Source organism: Sebastes fasciatus, chromosome 18, assembly GCF_043250625.1.
Source record: "Sebastes fasciatus isolate fSebFas1 chromosome 18, fSebFas1.pri, whole genome shotgun sequence".
NCBI classification, from domain to species: domain Eukaryota; kingdom Metazoa; phylum Chordata; class Actinopteri; order Perciformes; family Sebastidae; genus Sebastes; species Sebastes fasciatus.
In genome coordinates, this window is record NC_133812.1 from 11,525,112 (window position 1) to 11,537,570 (window position 12,459).

Sequence of the window (12,459 nt, forward strand, 5' to 3'; positions counted from 1 at the left end):
ATAATCATCATATTGGTGTGATTGTATGCATTAAAGGGTTAAATTGAGCATTTATGAAGTGCTTAGGGGATATTTGAATATCGCGATATATATCGTGTATCGCGATATAGCCTTTCTTACAGGTGGCTAAAATATGTTTTGCTGCCGTCCCCGTCCACAGCACTATATTGCTTTGCTCTGGTGTCGGTACTGCTGTCTGTTTCTTGATACTGGGGGCACACCGACCATCATCTACTGTAAGTAATACACCTACAACCCCACTTCAAAACACCCAAACTATCACTTTAAGCTCCGTTTTGGTCTCCACCAACTCCTGAGGGATATGTCTGGCTTTTTAGCAGCTAAATGCTCCACTGTGTTCACCAACTTTATCTGTTTGTTGTGTTGTGGTGCTGACAAGACAGCATTCAGTTGTTTTCTCAGAGTTTTTTTTTCAATTAAATTAGCTGCTACTGGAAACTAGTTTGATGAGAGAGGAGGGACTCAACCTGAACAGTAAAGTTGCAGGTCATAAAACCAAAAATAATGAGCAGTAAGACTCTTAAACTCTCCGTAGAGCTGACCATGTCTGTCACTACGAGTGACCCCTCTCACATTGCACAGTCTTTTAATCCATGGCTAATATAAAAATATCGATTAGTGCAGCTTTAAGTTTGAAAGTAGCAGTAGTGTACGAGTCCTACATTATGTATGACTCAACCAAAATGCACTACAGGGTTATGTCAAACCCTTAATAAATCTATAGAGACCACAGAGTGTGCATTACAGATATAGATTGAAATTTCCATCCCTCTTTCATGCCATAGCAGAGCAGACACACCCATATTAAATCAGAACGTGAGCCGTGTTATGATTAAAAACAGTCCCGACTGTGTATCAGTGTGAATTTAATGGATTTTAACTGTGAGAATCCGTAAACACGGTCCATTGCCAACATTGTCACACAATCATTTATTCACTCTCCTTTCCCCGTGCCTAACACTTTAGAAAGTGTAAGCTAACACCGCACCCAGCCCTTTCCTACTGTATAATTGAGAAGCAACTCATCCGTGGGGTCATCCATGTGTGTAGGGGCGCTAGAAATGGTGTGCCAGCAGCACATGCATATTATTACATCAGGGGTTGACAGAGCGTATTGATTACACACTGTAATGCACTCGCATGCACTCCTCAGCCTACACTGTTATTGTAAATGAGACTCTGTATAGATCCGGCTTCGCACTATCAGCACAGATCATCTATCACACGGTGTGGTGTGTGTGTACTGTGGGCTGCAAAGAAGAAAAAAAAAACACACACATTCATACAAGACTGCAGCATCACAGAAAAACACGTTTGTCCATCTCAGCGGAAAAGAAAGACGGTCATCATTACAATCAAGGGAGACGTGTCAGGTGGTTGTTTTGTGGCACAAAGGGACAAAATGAAGCTTACTGTAAATCGGGTACTTAAGATAGCTCATTAGCACAACGGACGGGTTCATTTGTCCGATCGTTCGACGGACACAGACTCCGTAAGAGCACAGAACAAACCGTGCACAGCTGTGGCTCGCAGAGGTGCTATTTATAGGGAACAGACATGCACACACAATCATAAAAAACACATATACCCATCCACACACACACACACCTTGTTACTCTAAAAGTAGGCCAATGTGAACCTGCCAAAGCCCTGCTGAGACGGAGAGGGAGGAAAGAGAGATGACTGTGGAGGGTGAAGGTGGGGAGATTTAGAGGACAGATTCATCTTTGCTCCCACATTACGCCACTCTACAGCAGGGGGGTTATTGAGCTTGACTGCATACAGCTGCATTCATTATGTTCACGCAAGCTTCATGTCATGCGAGCCCATCTTGAGGAAACGACACATACGACGAGCCCCGTTGGTTTCATTCGATGTATAACTTGGGTTTTTTACTCCGTGTGAAGTTAACAGCACAGAATATCAGATGCTCTTTGGTGTTTGGTTTTGCAGCAGTGCTGTGACGCTGCTGTCTCTGTCCGTGGTGCTGAAGCATACAGCAGTTGCCATGCAGGGAGAGCCCACTGCAAACACACGCAGCTATATGCCTGCTGCCTGCCTACACACAATGTAAGCATCAAGCCAACCAAACCAAACAGGCATATATTACCTAAACTAACACTGAAGCGAATGCATACACATAACTCAATGCATGAAATCTACCTTATTGGATTCATTGTCCCTGGGTTCCTTTACATGCAACACTAGCACTTTGAGCATGTAACCATATAGGGCTGACCCGAATGCTTTGAAGCTTCGACCATTGCAATGGTAATCGATCTCCAAATCAGTATTCCAATGCTTTGTTTGTGTTTTTATAAAAGTATATAATTATAATGTATAAATCCCCAAATAGCCCATTAAATAAGGAATAAGCTCACAACATTAATCATTATTCATATTCAACATTAATTATTATTAGTTATTCTCAGGCGGATATCGCTGTTTGTTGTGTGTAGAGGTACATGTGTGAACAGTGGTGCAGTAGTGGCGCTGAGATGGAGACAGACAGAAGAACATGTCTTCGAAACCCAAAAATGGGATTTGGGACAGCCCTATAACCTTATAAGATTTAATTCCCAAGATTCCAAGTAGTTCAGAAACAGACGGTTTGTCAATTAACAGAAAATGAATCAGCAACAGTTTTGATAATCGGGCAAAAATGCCAAACATTTGCTGTTTTCAGCTTCTAAATGTGAATATTTGGTGGTTTTCTTGGTCGTCTGTGATAGTAAATTGTTTGACAAAACAAACAATTTGAAAAAATCAACTTGGAGTCTGTTAAAGGTGCTAAATACGGAATTGGGAGCATTATTATTGCCTCTAAACGACTGTCAACATGGCGCGGCTCGCAGCTAACAGCACGAAACAGTGCCAAAACAACAGCGAAAATGCTGACACAGCTAACAGTGTTAAGCTGTGGAGATTGGTCACTACGCTTCTGCGGCGATGCCATCAGTCGGTACAGCATTATCAGCTGTAACCGCCGTGGGAGTGCAGAGCCCGTGAGCTAGCCAGTGGGAAACTCTCACATGCACTAAAAGCATGCGTGGCCGGCCCGGCTATGTAAACAAAGCAAGAAGAAGCTCTGAACACAACACGCACAGAGGGACAGCAACATCCTCTGCTCAGGTAGACATTACTCCTCTATATCTTTACATAGCAAATAGTTGTTTGCTGCTATATTAATGTGCTGGATATCGAATTTAGCACGTTTAAAGAATAATGGACAGTTTTCACTTTTTTTCTAACATTCTAAAGACTAATGAATTTATTAATACAGGGAACTATTTGATTGTATTTAGCTAGGTGAATAGCCCGTTCTGTTTGAGTATGTTGATGCTAAACCTGAAAGCCACCTGTAACTCACTTCCCTATCATTCATTCTCTCTATTCATACAGTTTGCTGGAATGCATACTGTCAGATTTTCAGCATTGCAAGGGAGCACAGAAGTGTTTGAAATATACTTTCTCTCAGACTACAAAGAAATAATCATAGTGGTATAAAATGTCATCCGGTTCAGCCACCAGCACTGCCAAAAAAAAAAGGAAAATGTGTGTCTCCTGTGAAAAAGGTGTATTTTAGCCTTAATCTTTATGCTTTTCCACCATAATATAATGGAGCGGTAACTAAAAATATTTGTATAAGTATAATTTAAAACATTCTCTGGCTTCTCCAAGAATTAAAGAAGCATCTTATTTTCAGAGCTTTGCACATTTTATGCTATAAAAAAGGTGTAAAACTACAAAGAGTTACAGAAAAAGAGTATCTGCCAAGTTTGCCTTAAAGTGTGTGGTAAAAGCAGAAGAAGATGAGAGAATGTAAAGTCTGTTTAATGGGAAATGGCTTATTTACTTCTAGAATGGGGCAGAGATTTCAGGTGCTGTTATCACTTTTTGCTACTGCAAGTGCAAACGCTGCAACATATAAAAATGCCGACTACATTTTACAGGGGAAACAGAACACTTGAGTAGCACTAAAACCTCTGTACTATCGTCTGATCTAATGCCTATGTCAATGTAAGGCGCAGGCATGTGTTATAAGCCCATTAAACTGACCATGACCAGAGATCATTCCACACGTCCTTGCCAGTAAAGGTTTCTGAGGATAAAAAACTTGCAGGCTTTTACGAGTACAAGCTGGTAAATTTAGAACATCATTAAAAAAAGACCTCGACGGTTAAGCAGTGCCTGCTAGCTCATGGTATTGTTAAGGAAGGTCATGAAGCGAAGGTGTGAAACTCTACTTTGCCTATACCAACAATGCTACAACACTCTACAAACACTCACTGACAGAGTATCACAGTGTTACAGTTAAGTACACCTTTGTGGGTTTTTCCTATCCCATTCTACCAGTCTGTCCGTTCACGTTGCCACATTGGCATGGCGGGCCTGTTGTGGCGGTTTGATTTCCCTAAACAACACTAATCGGACATCTGTAGGGAAGGATAAAGCCCAGATTGGCTGAAACCGCGCAGCAGTTCTCTGTCGATAGGCCTAACTCTGGCCAACACTCACACGATTGGCTGATGCAAGGCACCGGCTTTCTTTATGGTTGGCTAGTAGCGAGCCAGCAACAGCACACTGAGGATAGAGTGTCTGGCAGCCCTCTGAAGATTGGGTGCTTCCCGCCAAGAAACTGTCTGATGATTGGCTGTGGCGACTCCGGAGTGAACTGATTGTCCTATCAAGGCCCACAGCGCAGGCTGGTTGACAGTGCTGCCTGCTGGCTGCCTTTGCAATATGCAGCTATCCATAACACCTCCAGGGGGCATACGTCCATGTCTTTGAGTGTGTGTGTGTGTGTGTGTGTGTGTGTGTGAGTGTGACTGTATACCATCCATAACTTTTCCATTGGGGAGGTGTGCGGCTAAGCCCTGCCGGCAGGCTCTAACACCTCATTATTCTAAGCCAGGCAGGAAATGGGTTTTGGAGATCTCTCGCTGAGCTACGCTCTTGGAAACGAGGGCTACAGGTCTTCCTATATCAGCAGCACAGAGCTGGGAAATGCCCATTTAGTTCACGTTAGTACACTGCAGCACTTCACCAAAAAGTCGAAACCAATTGACTAGGCACATAGTGTAATATCACAAAACACAAACTGTTGCAGTCTTGTTGCAAATTAATTTGGGTCTGAGAGTTTTTGAGATTTAATGAATTTGAATTTTTCCACTGAGTCTTGTTAACTGAAGGGTGCTTATTCCATGTGATGTTAAATACAGCTCAGCGAAACGATGGAGATGAAAAATAGCAGCGCCTAAAGCCTCATTAGGGGATTTCCTACATTTGGGTGAAAAACGTAAGTAAGTAAGCTCATATAGACTGACTGGGGCGTTTAAAGACGGAGGTGAAATAATCAGAGAACATTAAGAGACAAGAAGAAGAAAACCAAAATGAAAAAAAAAAAAAATGATTATGATGTGAAATTATTCTCCCACGAGAACCATGTATGCATTCTGAATTGAATTTTGAGTTTTTTGTCATCACATATTCTATCACATACAGTATTTTAGACATTCAAATCCAAATAAAAATGTAGCAAAATGTTTAATAAAATCGGTATAATAATTTAAAATCACTCTTGAAAGATCAGAAGAGGATAAACAAGCGGATGTTACGTGTAATACGGATGCAGTTTCACTTTAAGCAAGAATAACTCACGACTGCAAGAGCCACTCCATTAAAGCACACAGGCGTACTGTGGTGCTTTTTACTGGAACAGACCTCCTGATCTTATATTCAAAGAATGTCTTTCATACTGTGCTCATGTTTCCCCATTACCTCCGCTACTTTACTCACCACATAACGTGCCCAAAATATCAAAAAGTAAACCACGAGGGTGGTTTAAAAACATCCTCATGCACCTGACTAGGCAGATAAGACCCCGGCACTGTGTAACCTGATACAATAAGCTGTGCACTAACAGAGAACACCCATTAGCCTGGGTGTGACCGGAAGCCATACAAACAGCAAAACACTACAGTTAAGCCAGTACAGGCCTACAGTTTGGCACCTATGGTGAAATCAACACAGCTGGTTACAGATGTGCAGCAGTATTTGCATTGGTAACAAGATTAAGAGTCTACAGGCGTGATAGCAGCTCTGTGTACTTAAGCACAGTCAGGCTTTGAGCTGAATACGAACATCAGCATGCTAACATGCTGACAAAGACAGTGCTGATGTTTAGCAGGTATTTACCAGGTTCACCTCTTAGTATAGTGTGTTAGCATGCTGACATCTGCTAATAAGCACTACACACAGAGTACAGCTGAGGCTGATTGAAATGTCATTAGTTTGGTAGGTATTTGATCATAAAACAAAAGTATTGGACACATTTTTGATGTGATGATGGGGATAGATAATCACCAAAGTAATTTCAAAACAAATGAGTATAAGTGACAATAGGTATATGGAAAAAGGTTGATCGGGATCCCTAATAATTTCTAAATCAAATTTATTTTGAGTTGAATTCCAGTATATCTGCTTCACTTATATTCATCAACGTTTAGGATATTTACATAAGAAGCAAATCTTTATTTAGTTCTAATCTATATTGAGCACAATGCAATAATATATCGTAAGTTTGATTAAGCGATCCGACTTTTTCAGTCACGATACCGATAGCGATTCCCTGGCTTTGGGTATCGACCGATACCGAGTACCGATCCAATACCAGTGTTTAATTAATAAGCTTTATGCCTCACTGTGTGTGGACTGGGATCAGTCTTTTATTTGTAAGGCATCATCAGGCTTGACTTAAACATTGCTTTACTAACTTTGTAAAACAAAATGTAACAAATACTGTTTATACATAGATATACATTAATTGAATTGTTATTTATTATCAAAATAATAAATTATACGCCAGGAACTTGGTAATTTTTTTTTTCAAAATTAACAGAAATTACAATTCAAGTGTAAACCTTTTAAAGCAAATTGGTCAAAACTGAATTAAATTACCAAACTAAAAACTAAAAAGAATTGAAATTACAGTATATAATGTATATAGTATATAAATATATAATTTAATTGAATAGATCAGCCCCATTGTGACCGATAACCGATCCAGCTATGTGAGTCAGTATCTGTATCGGTGCATCCCTATAGTTTCAGTGCTGATGTCTACAGAAATAATGACAATGAAAAACAAGCTTTTCGGTCGATGGAAGCTGTGCTTCTTTAAAACAAGGGTTGAGAGGTACACATATGTTTTATTATAGATTATTTTATAAGTGTTCTACATATTTCAATAAATATATAATGTGCACTGAAATGCGAACAGAATGGGTTTATATCAGTGACTGAAGCCTGGAGGGAGGGAAATGGGCTTGCAAAACACTTCTCTAACATCATCAGTTCTAGACAGGGCCGGGGAAACGTGGGCGGGAGAAGTGGATGAGTCACACTCTGCCCTCCCTAAACAACGTTTTTGAGATACCCTTGAGCAAGGCATATATTGGAGTAAAGGCCACCAATCAAAACACTGGACTGGGCGAGATGATTACGTATGATGACGTGAAGTTTTGTGAAGTTAAAGTGAGTTTTTTTTCTCTGAAAATGATCTGAATAAGTTGAAAAAATTCAACAACCAACCACAGTTTGGAATCATTATTTTGGAGTCACCAAATAATATGCTATCTGTTCACATTTTGACCAGCCAAGCCCTCAAAGACAAGACAAAGTTAACTCGTTCACTACATCTTTTCACCCTCAATGCTATTTCTCTCAACACAAAGACCTTTTACAGTATAATTTTCAAATCTGCCTCATAAAGCACTCGACACCTCATCCATCAACCACAATTAGTCCCTGAATGGACTGTGCGACCGGATCGCGGCTTAATCAATTGCATTACTACAATAATGCACCTGATTTAAATTACTATTCGCATGGCTCTTACAAGTCTGGTAATTCACACCAATTAAGACGGTGTTCATACTCAATATATTTGTTCCTGTTTGTCTGAATGTCAATTAGTGTGAACAAGATGTTTACCTCCATAGATTGACTCCAGAACAAAGAGGGAGGAAGAAAAGAGACAGACGGGGAGCTACTTTTAGAAAGTCTTCAAAGATTTTGTCGGAGGAAAAAATAAATAAATTCAATACTGCTGTAAAAAAGCAGATTAGATGAGAAATTAGACAGCAAATATCTGGCTTATTTGAAGACTTGCTTGTAAAAAAAAATACATAATTAGTTGGATCACAGGGGATGTACGACGTAAATGCCGTGGACAAAACAGTTGATTGTTATTTTGCCATGCCATGCGGTCACATGCCGAGTTAAAGGCGAGTAAGAAGGGCATCTGTGTCGGCTGAGACGACCAACTGTCGGAGGAGAAGGAGCTATGAGTGAGTAAGAGGCAGCAGAGCACTCTAATGTGTTTCATTTCACAGGGCGGTTCTCATGGCAGCGGACTTCCTGGCACACACTCCCACTGAACACCAGTGCAGCCATTCTAAATGTTAAGCACATTGTTTAATAGTCCATTACGTAAATTGATATTGCTCATTGACTGTTGTCCTTGGCTGCCCACGTAGTGTCAGAGAGAAAGACAGAGACGTACTCTAGCACGATGGAGGGCTAATAGGGTAACGCCGTCGCTGTTGTTTGGTGTTTGGGAACAATGTGCCAAAAGTCCCCATCTGTTCCACTTCCTCCCACCACACACAATCCACCTCCTAATACTGCTGGAGTCACAGTGAAATGAGAGATATATTTAACATTTTGTGTAGAGCTGCAACTAAGTAATATTATAGATTTCATCTACAGAGTAATAGAATAATGAAAAATAATTTTCCACAGCTCAATGTGATGCCTTCAAGTGTCTTTTGTTGTCCAACCAAAAGCCTGAAACAAAATGATATTCAGTTTTTAAACATTAGAGAAGCTGGAATCAGAGAATGTTGTTTCTTTAATTGAAAAGGACTGATTGATGTTGTGTTGATTGACTGATCAATTAATCCACTACTTGCTTCAGCTCTATTCAATTTACTACCGAATGAGACAAAGAAAGGCAGCACATCCTCAAGCTGGAGGAACTGGAACCATTGGGCAACCTCCGGGGTCGGAAAAGTGAAGCGCCTTAAACTTGCATTCTTTCTAATAGCCAGCAGGGGGCGACTCCTCTGGTTGCAAAAAGAAGTCTGATTGTATAGAAGACCCTACTTCTCACTTGTATTATTACCTCAGTAAACATTGTAAACATGAGTTTATGGTCTCAATCGCTAGTTTCAAGTCTCCTTCAATACAGCATGATGTTCATTTAGTAAATTATGGTCCCATTTAGAGTCAAATAGACCATAAAGCAGGGTATGCTTTAGGGCGTGGCTACTTTCTGATCTAAAGGTTGCCAAGTTTGCGACCGCCAAAATGTCGAACTCAAGGCTTCAAAACGGCAGTCCACAACCAATGGGTGACGTCACGGTGACTACGTCCACTTCTTATATGCAGTCTGTGGTTGGAACCACAGCATGTATCACATTTGTGATTGAAAAATGACTCAAACGATGAAGCGATCTACCAGTCGAACAATCCAGTAATTCTTCCAGCTCTAATCTATTAGTATCATTTACGTCTCCTTTTTTACGACTAAAATGTTAGTCTTTTAAATTTACAAGACAATCCTATTACTTTAACAGCCTAAAAAATCAGCCTAAAAAATCATATTTCCATGTCCAGTGTTCAGTAGGTGACGACATTTCAAACAATATTATCATCATATGATGCTGTCCTGCAGCCCTGCCATTCCCATCATAAAAACCTGCAAAATGTGCCTCTGTAAATGTCAGTTTCAGCAACATGGTGCAGCAGTAGATTTTTGGTTTTATGAAGTCAACATGGTTGCAGTTTGGCGGCAGGATTTTTTTTTAAATTTAAGAAAATCCAGACTGTTAACACCCTAAGATGTACGATTGCTGTTCCGTAAATATAACATATTTGTCCGTCTTTGTCTTGTAATGTTTGCTGTGGTTAAAATACATGTGAACAGTGCCCCAAATGCTGTTCTCTGTTGACTTTGAAATGTGTTTGAAATGAGAACAAAGTCATAGTTGAAGTTTAAGTCCATTGAAACCGTCAAAAAAAGAAAAGTATAGGAAGAGCCAAAGAGAAAAGAATGAAAAATAAAGCTAAATATGACACTTTGAAAGTCTTCCACTATACTTTTACTGAGACAACTGATTGTTTTCTGAGGCTACCCGTCCGCTTAACAAAGTGCAGATGTTTGGAGAGAAATGAAAAATTGCGGTTAGCACTAGACTGACAGCCAATTGAATAAGATCTACTTCCCCCTGCAGTTGGAGGGGCATTAGGAATAAAGCTCAACCGAATGGATGGGTCATACATCATTGAGAATTACTCGTGCTGTGCTGTGTCTCTAAAACACAAATTGGATTACCTGTGCACCGACGCGGATCACCCCAATTGGACAGGCACAGAAATACAGGACACACACACACACACATATATATATATACCCATGAATGTGCAAAATGCATGATGCAAACATTGTAAAATCCTCATTGGGCTTGCAGTAAAGGGAGTTCACACAAACAGCACCTGCAGTTCGTCTCTCTTTAAAAACACACACACACACACAGAGTGCAATTTTTGTTCTCCGATAATAAATGCCACATTATTGTGATGTACCGCGGAGGACCACGCCATATAAAGGTTGCCGTGATGGAATCTCCGTTTGAAGCTGCCGGCCTTGACATGCGAAATCAGATCCTAAAACTGTTTATGGCACTATGAAGCCAGACAGCATCCCTCTTCTCCTGTAAACAATCCACTGGAAGCTGATGATTTATGAGCGTGCCATCCAATAAATCTGAATACTCATCTTTCTAAACAACCCATTTCTGGATTTGGAGTTTTTAGAAAGCAGTTTTTAGATCATTACAGTCTGGTGGCCAAGGTGGCTCGGCCTCTCCAGCTGAGATCACTGATGCAGCAGCAGAGCTTCAATAATGAATCCAGGACTTTATAGCCAGTCACTAATTGAGCCATTATTATTATTTGAAACAACACACTTTAAATGGAGCCTCATAACAGTAGGTCACACCCAGTGTAAACTAAAAAGCTCTTTGTGGAATCTAAAGGCCTGTAAAGGCCACAGTGGCTGTTTAGTTTAACAGGAAATGAGGGTTTTGTTCAGAGATGCACTGATAGTATCTGCAGCAGTTAGTGATCAAGCTTTTAAGTGCTCATACTCGGATCAAGAAGCAAGTTTGTTCTGATACCGATAGAGAAATAAATTGCTCTTTGGCATAAAATAAAATAAAATGTCCTGGCTAGAAGAGAAACTCAGCAGCAGTGAGGGGAGTCGCTGCACAGCAGCTCCAAACCAAAGAGATGTTCACAAATCAAACCAGAAACTTGATTTTTACTTCAAAATAAACGTTTTTTTGTCACTTTATGAAAATTCATGCAATTAATTTGGTATTAAGAAGATTTTTGGGGCAAAAAAATAAACTACGGAGACAACAAATTATGATGTGATCCCAGTATTAAAACAACTGCAGAGGATGATTTATTAGTATTCATTATGGGATTTACTTTGTTCTGTTAGTTTATCTCTTTCTTGCTGCCCAAACAATGCCCCTCATTATCATTATTGTAATAATCATTACTTTTATCATTTTCAGTGCATATTTTGGTCAAATTAAGCATGTGTTTATGTAATTGTTCTGCTTCTTCTGAAAATGTAGTGGAAAAACTATTCAGGTTTATTTTAAAAGGGCTGCTTTCATGTGGATTAATCTGCTGATTATTTTCTTGATTAATCAAATAAAATGTCACAAATGTCCATCACAATTTCCCATAGCCCGAGGTGACATCATCAAATTGATGATTTTGTTTGAACATGGGTCCAAAACCCAAATCTAGTCAATGTACGAGTATATATGACAAAGAAAAGCAGCACAAACTCACATGTGAGAAGTTGTAACCAGCAAATATGTGTTTTTTTTATCTTGAAAAATGTATATATTATCATACAGTATATTCCAATTCATTTGATCAGCTAATCAATTAATTGCTTCAGCTCTATTTTGAGACACCACATATAATAAAACAACACTCCCTATTCATTCTTTAGTACTGAAATAGTCTTTTATTTTGCTGTTTGGTTAGGAAAAGGTTTAAAATCTACATTGCCATTTCGCCTCAATGCCTGCAAATATCTAATAAGAAACATTCTAAATGGTGTATCTGTTATTTTTAGAATAAAACTTCAGGACAGGCCCAGATCGCGTACGCGGATCCCCTGCTGGTTAAAAAGGCCATCTGAAATCTGATGCTAAGCGAGCCGACAGCAGCCCGTGGTCATTGTGCTGTAATCCCCCCAGAATAAGATTATCCCTGTGTGGCAACAGTGGGCCAGGGTGGGCAGGGCACTCCCATCAGCTGTGTGTCTAAGACAGAGCCCATTGAACA

General features: G+C 39.9%; 1 protein-coding gene and 1 long non-coding RNA gene across 3 annotated transcripts in view; both read right to left on the reverse strand.

Moving 5' to 3' along the window:
• The window catches only part of LOC141755882 (uncharacterized), a 490,132-nt gene that overhangs the window by 266,870 nt on the left and 210,803 nt on the right, over nt 1–12,459 (reverse strand). The window lies entirely within an intron of this gene.
• LOC141755875 (MAM domain-containing glycosylphosphatidylinositol anchor protein 2) overlaps nt 1–12,459 on the reverse strand; it is a 310,559-nt gene that overhangs the window by 150,161 nt on the left and 147,939 nt on the right. The gene's annotated exons all lie outside the window — the stretch shown is intronic.